This window comes from Paramormyrops kingsleyae, chromosome 19 (assembly GCF_048594095.1).
Source record: "Paramormyrops kingsleyae isolate MSU_618 chromosome 19, PKINGS_0.4, whole genome shotgun sequence".
NCBI classification, from domain to species: Eukaryota; Metazoa; Chordata; class Actinopteri; order Osteoglossiformes; family Mormyridae; genus Paramormyrops; species Paramormyrops kingsleyae.
This window is the reverse complement of record NC_132815.1, coordinates 17,173,686-17,187,383: the sequence shown is the minus strand read 5'-3', so window position 1 is coordinate 17,187,383 and position 13,698 is coordinate 17,173,686. Positions and strand designations below refer to the sequence as shown.

Genomic DNA, 13,698 nt, shown 5'->3' with positions numbered 1-13,698 from the left:
CATGGTTGTAGGGGGGGGGGGGGGGGGCAGGGGTGGGGGGCTCGCATTAAGCCCTTTTGTCGGAAGACGTGTGTGGCTTTCTGATGCATATCTTCAGCTGCCATCGCAAACTACTGGAATCAGAAACTTCATATCCTATATTCTAAACACAAATGGTTCCTGTTTAATGCGTTTTTCTGCAGAACAGCATTAAGGAAACTTTTTCTATTCATACTTTTCATACGTTGCTGGGGTAAAAAAAAAAAATACCACTTATATTAATCTTTGTGATGATTACATTTCAAATGTGCTCATGTGCACCGGGAATTAAAATCATCTCGGGGTATTTTGGGCAAGCCTAAATCCATGCCACAAAACCATTGAATAATTGCAGCTTGATTTCGTACGGTCTGGGCTGTTCGCTGAAACTCGGCTACAGATGAGGGCCTCTCATTATAAACGCATCCATGTCTTGGGGTCACAATTCTGCCAAACAAATGAGACGCTTTCCCCATAAAATCACTGCATCGTGTTTAATTAAATGCAGTAAATTGTTACTGACTTTGCCACTTGGCACCTTTTAAATGCATTTTTTAATTAAAAATCTCTCTATAGCACCCAGCTTTTCACCATTTGCAGCAGCTGCAGCATCTATAAAAATGTAAAAAGTCACGTACAATTTTCTTTCCTACATTTATATATTTACAAATCAGGACCATTTCTCATATTTCTGAAAGCCACTTAATTACATTGATGAGAATTTACATGTATTTCTGCCCCAAGGTCAAAGATCACACACACTGTGTGGCCATATTCTATATATTTTTCACTCACTTAACATTTAGTAAGCATGGTTTTTGTGTTATCATGGGTTTTCATATTCTGTCATTTTGGTTGCTTGATTTAGAGATATTCTAACATAGATTTTAAAATCCCATTTTAGATTTTGTGTTAATGTTAATTAATTATGTGATTTTACAGAAGGTATCTATAATTTTAATAAATTTAATACCAACAGACACGTTTATAATCCACAATTTTGTCGCTGTAAAAACATGACCTAAACATATAGTGTCAGGTATAAGTGATAATAATAATACAGTAATAATAATAATATTAATAATAATAATAATAATAATATTTTATTAAAATAAAACTTGCAATTACTTCAAATTTTATTGACATTTCATGAAAATAGAATACATGCAACCAGTGAGGAATTTGTGCTTCAGATAAGTGACACCAAGACTTAATTTGGAACAGTAAATTGAAACCTTTTGCTGGAGCGTATCGGTTTTGGCGACGGCAATATGAAAGAAGGGGTTTTGGGCAACATGCGCTTGTTTGAACTCATGATGTAATGAAATGCTAACCCACTTACTTACATGAGTACAAGGTTTATTCATGCGGACTTGTAAATGATCTCTGTCTGATTCATATTTAATGAGTAGACACAGGGTTTTTAAAAGGAGACCTGTATCTTTTTGTGCTTTGGATATGAGGTAAGTGCCGTCATTACATGTTTCTCAGGACGGAGGCTGCTGTTTGCCACCGTGCAAGGGAGACGAAGTCTAACCTGCTCAGCCAGACAAATAAATCTGAATCGTTCAGATAATGAATTCAAATCTTAAACTGTAATAAACATAACTAGCTAATCTCGGTAGGATGAGAAAGTTCATGTATTATATATGTATCGACTTTGTGTAGATGCTTTTAATATGCAGCTAAGAAGTTTAGTTTGTGATACATTATTGAACTCATTATAAAATATAATTGAGTAGGTCAAGGTGTTTCTCAACTCATTGATGTAAGAACTACTGGGAACTCAACGCAGTTATCATAATGCATTATAGATGCCTTCATAATGCATTATAATGCATTCATAAAACATTTTAACATGGCTATAACTATTTATAAAAAAGCATAACACATTATTGCTATGTTTATTGTGCATTATGAATGGTCTATGAAGCATCAATAATGCATTATAAACAACGCTTATAATGTATTATGACTGCATTAAGTAAAGTGCTACCTAACTATTTTCTCAGTCATTGCGCTTGTGGAGTCAGCGTCCCTGTGTCATGTGGGTTTCTTTTGACTGCTCTGGTTTCCAGCCTAAATCTAAACACATGCCTTTAGGCTAATCACTGTCTCGAAGTTGCCCGATTAGTATGTGTCCTGTGATGGACTGGCATCCCATCCAAGCTGCAGCCCAGCCTTGTGCCCTGGACTGGCATCCCATCCAAGCTGCAGCCCAGCCTTGTGCCCTGTGATGGACTGGCATCCCATCCAAGCTGCAGCCCAGCCTTGTGCCCTGTGCTGCCTGAGACAGGCTCTAGACAACCCTGACCAATATAAGCAGCTAAAAGATGGATGGATATTACACTTAATTTAAAAAAAAAAAAAAACAATTACAGACATCATGTCCCACTGCATAATTCAAGATTTTGGGGATGTACATAATGATACTGTAGGTGTTACACACTCAGCACCAGAATATTGAGGCAGAAGCTCTTCCTGGCATACAAAGGGATGCAATTTCTGATACACTAAATGTCAGATAACTGTTTCTTGGCGCTATACATTTTGACCACAATTATGCATTTTATACATTTTTTCTAAAGTCATTCGTTAAGTCATTTTGTCGTGGATGTAAATTATTTACATCAAGACGAGCAGAATCCCATTTAAAACGGATGTAATGTATACTCTGTGAGTTTAAAGAATCTGTAACCTAATTCTTTTCATTGCCATTATGATGCATTTGCTTTGGCTTCTTGTTGTGTATTTTGCCCAAATGAGAATGGGTGACACACTCATGTGAAAGTACCAATATTATTCTGTAGGGTGAGAAGTCCTCTGATTTCTCCTCTGATTGTCATGCCAGTGACCCTAAAAAAGCCAAATCTGGAGCAGCTCGAGCTGCTCTGGGGCTTCCCAGGCAGGCGCCAGGGGCTGCAGGCTGCCCCGCCGGGCCGCCGACTGGTAGCTGAGGCCCAGGCCAATGCTGCAGGGCCGACAGGTGAGGCAGAGACCGGAGCCCGGGGCTCTGGTTTCGGAACGGGCCACCCTGCCAGCAGTACGCGGTCAGCTCTGGACCACACAGACACTGGGGAAAGTCCAGCTTCACTTAATGCTCATGCCCTGACCTCCTTACATTGCGTGTGAATAGCTGTGAGGAGACTCTGCTCTGTACTGCCACAGCTCAGTGTGTTTTTCTGGACGAGGAACATGTCTTTGCAGGTCTGTTGGTCTCTTGTTTATTATTATTATTGTTATTATTATTATTATTATCTGCAATTCTGACCAGGATAAGTGGTTGGAAGATGGATAGATGGATGGATGGATCATTACTATAGTAGTGTAGTAGTAATACTATACTGTAGTAATACTTTCAACAACAGCTGTTGTAATGGCTGTACTTCTAATGGATAGTGTAGTCCTTGTTGTACTCCTTCTTTGGCACAGTGTTATGATATTTCTGTTCCATGTATCCCTGAGCTCTGACCTAGACTTACAAGCCAAAGTGTTTCTGGTTAAAGTTTGGGTGGCGGTGGTGGCTGGGGGTGGGGGGGCGGTGCGGGGTTGGTGTCTGTTGTAACCTTGAGAAAACTGCTTAATTTGAATCACTGGTTTACACTTAAAAATGCAGCTGTGCAAACAGCCGTGTTGGTGAGTTGCTTAGCAGAGGTCTGCGTGTCTGAAACGACTGCGACGTTAAGGTGATTCTGAGAGATACAGCAATGGTCTGGAATTAAAGTCGTGGATCAAATGTCACCAGCGTACCTGTACCTGCTGCCTATTCCCTTGTCAAGCATTCGCTGACTCTACATGACTCAGATTAACAACTGGAACACTAACAGTACTGTTTCTGTTTATCTTTCGAGTTTGCTAAAAAAAAAATAAACTGATATACAGGTATTTACCACAAAAATGACCTGATAGTAGCTCAGGGCCTTCCATAAACATCTGGGGCGTTATTGCTTCCGTTTCCAGATTTATACACATTCATCAACAATGTGATTTTAGAATATTGTGGACAATGGTACATTTATCTGTTTGCTTATTAAAAAGCTATATTAGCATTCTATAATTACATTCTGTCTGGCCTGGCTTCAAAATAAAGTTTTATCGTGTACACACTCGCTGGCACAGACAGGTACAGTCATTTCAGTTAACAGGACACCCCTCTCAAATGCCAAAGTAGTTTATGCTGTGGTTGATGCAAAAATTAACATGCTTTTATAGGAAACAAATGCCACTTTTAATCAGTTACTGCCGGACGCTGTATTTTTGGTACCAATATAAATATCCTTTTACACGTTTGCTCCACTTATTTGAAAGCTAACCAGCATAAATAAGATAATTGCAAATAGACACTGGGTGGTTTGGGTTGTACGAATTACATCGCTTGTGAGGATTCTACAGCAACCCATGAAGTGAACTTAATATGAGTACTTCGTAGCCAAGAGGACATCGAAGTTGCGCAAGCTGTTTGCTGTGGCATAATCTTAATGAAAATACATATTTTGTTTTTACGGTCAAAGAGTACGTCTATATCTTTTTATGGTTTCCAGGTCTTTTCTTGTGGTTGTAGCCTTGAGGAAAAATAAAACTGACCTTTTAGGAACAAAGGGAAATATTTCATACCAAGTGGCAATGCTACAAGTAAAACACAAATTAAAAATAGCTACCAAAGAGTTGGAATTGCATGGAATTGCAAGACAGGGCACATAGGATCACTGGAAGAAATTGCAATCACATTATTTTGTTAACGGAGATATTTTGGAGTGGTGACTGACCATTGGAAATTAAAGTGATTTCTTTTTTTCCCCCTTCATTGAAATCAAGGATTTTGTCCAGTGTAAACGGAGTCCTACCTACACTGAAGTTCAAACGCTGGGGGCCACAAGACTGGGCCAATGTTTCAAGGTTTTGGTCAGAGGTTTGTTTAATTTGCTACTTCGAAAGCTGGGGAGTGAATAGCTACCTACTATATGTATATATGTTTGCTCCACATGATTTTTTATCCCCCCCCCCCCCCCATATTATTTCACTATGTGGCTTTGGCCGCTGATTAAAAGACTCTTAAGTTTCGGAAATCTGTTTTCTTGCATTTGCGCACCCACCTTTGACTTGACATCGCTAACGTAAAAAGGCAGCATTGGTTGGGGCAAAGACAAGCTCTGCTGCTGGATTCAGAATGTTTAGTATTCTGGGGTGTCCGGCATGTTGGAAAAGCACCGAGTGCAAGGCTAGCTTCGCTCCTGCTCCACACGGAACCCCGCTGCCGGAATCAGGATTGTTAGTATTCCAGAATGCCAATCGTGTTGGAAAAGTGCTGAGTGTGAGGCTAGCTTCGCCCGTGTTCCTCATCACACCTCGCCACCATCCTCCAAGTGGTCCTTCTGTTCCCGGCCCTCGAGTCGCCCTCAGCTGGTTTTCCATTTTGTCGGAGGCGTCTCAGAATGGCAATTAGAGCTGGACGGCCTGTCATTGCGGCAGCGTTTACCACGTCTGGTTATACTGCGAGCCGCTGCTGAGTTCTCAGAGTCCAGAAAAGATGCTTGCAATCTTTTGCAGAGGGTCATGACTCAGTGAGTTTGTGCCTTAGCATATGTCAAACGTTGAGTGACTGACGAAAGGCCCTTTCTGAAACTGACACAATTCGGTGTATCGTATCAGAACAGAAAAAAACATGAATGACACAAAATATCAAACTAAATTTACTCCTCCTTATATACTCCATGAGTGATATGAGTTCTTGGTTAATCATCACCTTAGGGGGTTTAGAAAATAATCTAATAGGAACATCTTAGCACACAATATAACCATTATACATATGTTTCGAAATGTTTATTCTTACAAAAACACAAAAGGGCACAATGCCATGGCTGGTCTTTTGAAAACAAGCCTTTATAAAACTGAGATCAACATTTTGTTGTTAACAATAGATGAACAACGATGACTTTGTCTGCTAGAGTTTGTGGCTTTTTTGGAGGGGTAATGAATATTTTTACAAAGGAGTTTTGGGTCACTTTGCTGTCTTTTGCCTGTAACACGACAATAACTATGAGAAGAAAATCAAGAATTTTGACATTGTTTGAATATGTTTTTCCTGTTTAATTGTAGTGAATAATCTTACAAATATGTATACATGCCAGATTTGTAGAAAAGTTGATAGAAAATGTACTGATATTTGACTTTTGTTCTAAATACACAACAGTGTTGAGTTTCCTAAGCCACTAAAAAATTCTGGATAATTTCATAATGCTGATATGAAACGTATTACAAATATGCAGGTCATCCGCATAGGTGTCTCGGTCATACAAGGTGATTTTAATTGCCTGTTTTGTCCCTGAAATCCAAAGCAAGACAAATAGCAGCTCGATTTCAGTGTAAAAGAATGTCATACCATCAGCACACCACAATGATGTAGCAGTACCAAAATAAAGCTGAATTCTTTGACAGGGTGGACGCTAAGTAAACACCCCTGTTCTGCCACATGCAAGAATGTATGTTTTCCCCTTAAGTAGGGAGCAGAGAGTTTGTTTTTGCATTGAAAGTATATACTGTGAATATCACAGAGGCGGACAGCTGTGGTAATGGTGCATTCTGTCAAGGCAGCGGTAAAAATTAAAAAACAATTTCTGTCTAGCATGTCAAATGCATTCTGAACCGAAACACGCTGGAATATTTTTTTATTTTTTTTGTTGTTGTTGAGTTGTGCCTTGGAACGTCAGCCGAAATGTAATGGTTTTAACTGGGCCGCGGTGATTACTTAAGCTGGAAACCCTCAACGGTAGATTTGCCAGTTGATTAGTCTCTTGACCTGTCATGTGCTCAGGCTTGTAGGTTTTTCCGTACACTGTCACTGTCCTTTGTCTCTGTTTGCTGGAGCCATTTAATGACTCTGCAGCCAGGCCTTGTTTCATGTGGTTCTGGGAGGAAGACGAGCAAAATCAGTTTTGTGTACTGCGAGCGTAATTGTGTACTCAGACTTTAAGGCTAAAAGTTACATGTATATTTAGTGCTGCAATGATCTTTTAAAATGCAACACATGTGTGACAGTCTCAGTGGAAGGAGAGTTAAAAGAATGAATTATGGTAAGTGACATAAGTTTACAGCTATATTTTTGTGGTGAAAGAGGCGGGCTGTGCATAAGTGAAGAATGTAGTTAATATCCTCTTTTGTATTTTTTTTGGTGGGTGGGGCATATCTGTTTTTGACTGAGCATAGTAAGAGTGTTTTATTTTGCGATGTTTCACTTACCCCCTGGGGGGGAAACCAAATGAGAGAAATTTTATTCTAATAATGCCCTTGTTACTGTCACACACAAATAAAAGAATAAATTGCTAACTGCACTTTTTATATATGTATAATTATACTCTTTAGCGACAAACTAAAAACAATGAATTATTAGGCTTCTTGTAAACAGTAAATGCTGCTTGTTGACGGGTGCCGCCGGTGTAAGCGTTGTAGGTGGATGTGGTATTGAGATGCCGGCCGCTGTGATGGTGGTGATGTGCAGACCTGCCACTTTCCACTGCTGACGGCATGTGAAGGTGCTGTAGGAGGTGAAGCTCCGCCTCCTGACAAACAGCCTGGATGCAGCCGCTCGATTCACCAGTATCAGATCCTCACATGATGCTCCTCAACAACAGAAAGTTTGTATGTTTGGAAAAGTCCAATTGACTCATTTCATCCTCATCCTGCGGAATAACTACACATTTTTAATCGTACTGGTGTTAAACAGCATTTATTTTGTATAACACAGCATCAGTAGTAGTATTATAAGTCAGTTATTATTGTGCTTCAGTGAGTAATGCCCTTTCACACGCTCTTCTTCACTTATACAAGAATTTAATAACTTTCCAAGTGCGTTATGCAACCTATGTACCGTTTTTAAACTATTTCATGATTCATTTCAGCTTTAATTGAGTTTGAATAACAAATCTTCAGAGTTTATGCTAGTTCTTCTGCATAGTTATGTGATTGTAAAGGACAAAAATGAAAATTAAAAAAAAAAAAAGAAAAATCATGTCATTCCATTTAAAATATACCATGGAAAAAACAGTTATAAAAATTTTAGCTAGTTGTGCCAGATAAACTATATATTCAACACCTTTGATGCTGCAACTTGGGGGAGTGACTTAAGTCTATATTGCATGTATGGGGGGGGCAGTATCCCATAGTGTTTGAATGTAGCCTTGAATGGTGCCAAACCAAAGCAGAGGTTACTGTTTGTAGAAAGAGGTTTAGGTATTTTCCTGCTTACAGATGCGTGTTCAATGTCTTTCTGTGTTCATTCTTCAATCTATAAGGAGTATTTTGAAATATTATTTTTGAGAGTGATTTGAGATGTTCTCTGATTTGCAAAAAAAGCAACAACTTTGATGTATTTTTTCCAGCGGCTTCCTGCTATGAGATCCTTGCACATGAGTACCATAAGTACCTGTGTGTTGCAGACTGGACATGACTGAGCCATCTTAGTATTTATTTGCTTTGAATGTTTTCTGTTTACTGACTCTGGCTATTTTTAAACATCCTCCTCATTTGCATTGTGGGGTCCGTTTCCACCTCTGCGTGTGGCACTCCGGGAAAAACACCCTGCAGGAACAGGCACTCTGGTGGCCTAATGGGCTCGGCGAGGAAGCAGCGCAGAGCACACAGTTAATCATCAGTTAATCATCAGTTAATCATCGCAAGTGTTCCATGCGTTATTAATCTCTCATCGATAAATAACCCATCTCTGTAGTTGTCACAATGGCGGAAAATGCCCACATGTTCACATCTGATGGCAGAAATGAATCATGAAAGGCAGTTTGCTACCTGAGTGGAAATTAAAGTGGTTTTCTTTTTTATCGACATTTAAATACTGTCATTTCTGTGGGCTGCATTCAAAACTGTGAATTAATAGAAAAATATGAAAAATTTAATTCCACTAAGAACAGAGTAGAGAGTAAATTTTTTCATGTAAATGAATCAAAATCAAATTATAAACAATAAGACAGTTAATAATTGGCCATGGGATTTTTGTACTCAGTTCCATAAATGTTTGCTGTTAATACTCTTAGTCTTATTAGTCTGTAATTCCCTCAGCAGGTGTGGCCAGGATTACTTTTGAACATGAAGCGTTGTTCATGTTTAAGTTCCCGGCCCTGAGGACATCACGTGTTAATAAAGGTCGGTTCAACTTACAGGCAGACGTGCACATCGCTTATGGGCAGTAACTGAGACTGCGGCCCACGGAGAGCTACCTACCGGTACTTAGTGCAGATTTCAAATGAGAGCCTCAATGGCAGGGCAATTACACAAAAAACACTTCAAAAATAATAATTATACATTCAACATTATTAAAGGGGATTAAACAGTCAAATTATGAATATTTTTGCAGGATTCAAGCATTGACATTTTTTAACAGTTGCATTTAAGGACTTTAAGTAAACACACATATGCACTCTGACATGCTCCCTCTAAGCATATAGTTTCAGATGTTAGCTAAGAACAAAGACAGACCATAAAATCCCGCAGGTTTTATTCTCCAGAATTAGCAGAACAAACGAGCTGAGACACTTGTGTACATCAGGAAGGTTCACCAGCAATGGTGAGGCATGGAGCTCTGAGGGAAATGCGGACGAATTGCTCTCCGGTGGTCCTGCATCCCAGTGGGGGGGTGAGGGGGGGGGCAGCTGCGGGATGAAATGACAGGTACATCACACATTTAGTGTGCTCACCCCACGGGCAAGAAATGGCTGTTTGTTTACGTGGTGTAGTCCCATGTAGTATAGGGGGTCCACAAACTGAGCCACACTGCAGACAGAATGTTCCTTATGGGATTATAAATATCATAATGGCTCCTGGTGATATATACAAGGTGAGTTTTGTTTGTGTTTGTAAGCCTGGAGGCCTGCCTGGGTCATTCACTGTATTTAGACATATCGATGACCGTCACTACTCTGCAGTCTGCGACTTTTTTGTTTTTCTCAGACCTGTGGCACCCTGGCAAAATCCTGCACATCTACTGGGCCAACGGAATTGTTTCCTGCCGACTTCCATGGCCCACCTGAGATGACACGGTCTGCCCTGCATCGTGCCCAAAAGGAAGTAGAAAGACAAGCTGCACAAGCGCTTCTCAGCTGCATAAACATGGCTGAATTACAATTCGCCATCAGAAACGGATCGAAACATACTGACATTATAGACCTCTGTAATTAGAGTAATTGTGAATAATTCATACTTAAAGGCAAAATTGTAAGACATTTCCTATTTTTACTAATCTTCAGTACTACTGATACAGAGAAGCTCTGCACAAGTGGATGTTATTCATTTTGACTATTTCTATACCTGTTCATCCTGGCTCGTTAAAGAAAACGACTTGGATGGCGATTAAAGTCGACGGAGTGCATTTGCGAGATCTCCATGGAACCGAGTGTGGTTGTAATTCGCCCCAGTCGAGAAAAACCTTTCCGAGAGACCTGAGGGGAAAAGGGAAAGACAGAAAAAGAAGTGTAATGACAATTTTCAGACATGGCATTTTTAATAATCGGCCGCTTATGAGAGCTCATCTATGAGCCAGGTGTTGGTAAGAGGGCTTTGGCTGCAGACCAGAGTACTACCTTCACAGTGCTCAAATATTTACCTTGTTCAAAAATGTATGCTGCTGTATTGGGATTGGAATAATTGAAGCCGTTTTAGTGCAGGGTGGCCCAAGGCCAGGGCTGGGGAGTCCTGGTGTCTAATGGGTCGATTCTGGTGGTCCGTTAAAAGGAACAGGGCAGCTCGGGGATTGTTTTTAAATTTCTGGCAGGCCCAGACGGCAATAATTCAAACAGCTGTACCGATTCCAGTGAAATAAAATAAAAATAATGACATAAAACATGAATTTAAAGAAAGTTAAAAGGAAGGAAAAGTTTGGAATATGTAAGGGCTTAAGTTCGGGTCAATGCCAGGCAGAAATATATATACATATATATATATATACCCATCCATCCAAGCATTTTCCAACCTACTGGGTCGCGGGGGGTCCGGAGCCTATCCCGGAAGCAATGGGCACGAGGCTGGGAACAACCCTGGACAGGAGGCCAGCCCATCACAGGGCACACTCACACACCATTCACTCACACATGCACACCTATGGGCAATTGAGTAACTCCAATTAACCTCAGCATGTCTTTGGACTGTGGGGGGAAACTGGAGTACCTGGAGGAAACCTCACGACGACACGGGGAGAACATGCAAACTCCACACACGTAACCCAGACGGAGACTTGAACCCTGGTCCAAGAGGTGTGAGGCAACACTGCACCACCATGCTGCCCCTATATATATATAATACCTAATTCACAAATATATATATATAAAAAAAAAACTGTACTAAAAAAAAACACTAAAAATGCCTAGTCTTGTATTTTGTTTGGTTACTTATTGTTTAGGATCAGGACTGCATACGGGTTAAGGTTGTCATTGTTGGGATTAGGATTTTGCCCATAGAAATGAATGGTCGGTCCCCACAAAGATCTGAATACAAACATGTGGGTTATGCCCATAGAAACAAGTGATGAGTGTCTACAGCGATGGGAGTATACTTACTGTGTGTATGTTTATATATGACTGCGATATATCGTTCTTAAGGAAAACATGAATGTTTTGAAATGCAGTTCTTTCAATTTAAATATATGTTGCTCCCGTCCGTCGCCGCATGCTCAGTATAACTGACGTTTATGGGCGTGTTACCTGTGGACTGAAGGTAGACGCCAGCACCGGCCCGAAGGCTGGGGCGCTTAATCAGCCGCTACACGTCAGCACGCGGCCACGAGCCCTGCTGGGGTCACGCGGGCATCGGCTCGCCCGCAGGTACGAAGTGTCGCTATCGGTCCGGTGTCCACATTGGGCCTTGGCCGGATTTAATCCCTTTTCCTCAGAATTTCCACTGATGTTAGCATTTCTCTGTCGTTTTTTCTTTTACTACAGTTAGCGCAGAATAAGTACCGTTCGGCTCTTTTATTAAAAAGTCAACAGGTGTCCGACTGTGACAGGCAGAATTTTAACGGACAACTGCGATTTGTGAAATATGGTAAATGGATAATTTGTCCCTAAAACTATAACTAATAAAAATTATTTGGCCTTGTGGGAAAACACACAGTTTCATAAGTCTAGGGTTGGGTGGTTTTTTTCTGGATTTTTAAAAAAATATATTTCAGTAAGCTGCTCCATATTCTGGCTGTTTTAGTACAAATATGAGTTGAAATCTAATTCACTTCAACAAATAACAACACAGGACATCAGCTTCATAATTCTTTTTATTTTTATAATTCATTTGTAATAAAACAATATATTGATCTTTAGCTGCTGCCCGTAGCATATTCTGTTTATTTAGTATTCACAGTAATCAGTTGTAAGTACCATATCCAGGTCCGATAGCTTCCATAATAGATAATAGAAGCAGTTAATTATATCCAGTTCCATTAAAACAGATAAGATGTGGTAACCGGTATCTGTAACTGGAAGATTTGTTCAGCTAAATAAAAGCCTAGTTGGAAAGTATATTTGCTCAGAGTAATGGTTGCACGAAATTTTATAAAGGAAAAAAATTGAAAATTGAAACATACCATTCCTATTTACAAACGCGAATCAGTGAAACTGATTATGATAAATATAATTGAGTAAAACTCGCGTTGATAGTCCTGTTTTTATTAAATGCCCGGGTCCATCGTGTGCAATTCCAGTTAATATGACAGAAAATGATGCGACTGCCATGATAATAATGATCGTATAATATGTACAAAATGTATTCCATACATTCATATTCATGCCAACGTAGATCAAATAAGTGAATAATTTCTCTGGCAGACAGATGTCGACATTTTAATTTAATAAAAATTGACTTTATTTATAAGCATTTTCTAGTGGAGTCATACTATTCTCTGATGCGTCTGATTAAAGACCTGACCAAAATCATGATTAATTGAAAAAAGATACTTGAATTACACGAATGAGTCTTCATATAACGATCCAAAATATATATTTACGCTACTATATATAGGTCACTCAACAGGACGAGACTGTTTGATCCGGCCCCTTTAACCGTACATTAAACATAAAAGGTCTCAGTTTTATCCCACTTTATTCTTAATTTAGACGTCTGGGTGTTTTCGCGGCTTTCTCAGGGCCACATGTTCACAATCCATCCGTTAATCTCTGTCTCTATTTAGGAATGCATAATGAATTAACCGTCTTGAAATATCTTTCGCTTCACCTTTTTCATTTACTTTGCAAATGTTTCCGTTTCTTACCTACTCTTAACTACTCCGTTTCCCCTGCGAAACAGATGGGACTTGTGAACGTGAAATGGATTCTTTGATTCTGATTTATTTTCTATTTTTTATTTTTATTTGTACGGTAAACAGAAATCCAATTTAGGCTGTTTTATTTTACGATTTTCTGTGTTATAAGTAACATGAATGGGTGTAACTAAAACGACTGTTTTAGTAATTAACAGCATGTCTGAGTACAGTTTTAATATGAGTATTTAAGATAAATTGAATTATGGATGAAATTTACATTCAAATAATGGACGGTAGAGCAGATATTGTTGACACACATTTAATATTGTCTTTTGAATTTCTTTTCGGTTACACTTTTCTCATTCAGTAAAACGTAATTTCTGTCCGGTTACTTATTTCAGCACTGTTGTTATTTTCGAGGATAATCCAAC

At 39.5% G+C, this 13,698-nt stretch overlaps 2 long non-coding RNA genes across 4 annotated transcripts in view; one reads left to right on the top strand and one right to left on the bottom strand.

Annotated features, from left to right (window-relative positions):
• Positions 1-9,503: 9,503 nt before the first annotated feature.
• LOC111837361 (uncharacterized) lies at positions 9,504-12,057 on the bottom strand. The gene is made up of 4 exons (XR_002836639.2): positions 11,718-12,057; positions 10,330-10,460; positions 9,975-10,068; positions 9,504-9,674 (listed from the first exon to the last, which is right to left on the bottom strand). It is a non-coding gene; the product is annotated as an uncharacterized lncRNA (long non-coding RNA).
• LOC111837366 (uncharacterized) overlaps positions 11,720-13,698 on the top strand; it is a 39,237-nt gene continuing 37,258 nt past the window's right edge. For 2 of the 3 annotated variants that reach the window (XR_002836644.1, XR_011984129.1), the window contains exon 1: positions 11,720-11,837. This is a non-coding gene — a long non-coding RNA (uncharacterized lncRNA). The other variant, XR_002836642.2, reaches the window with a different exon arrangement.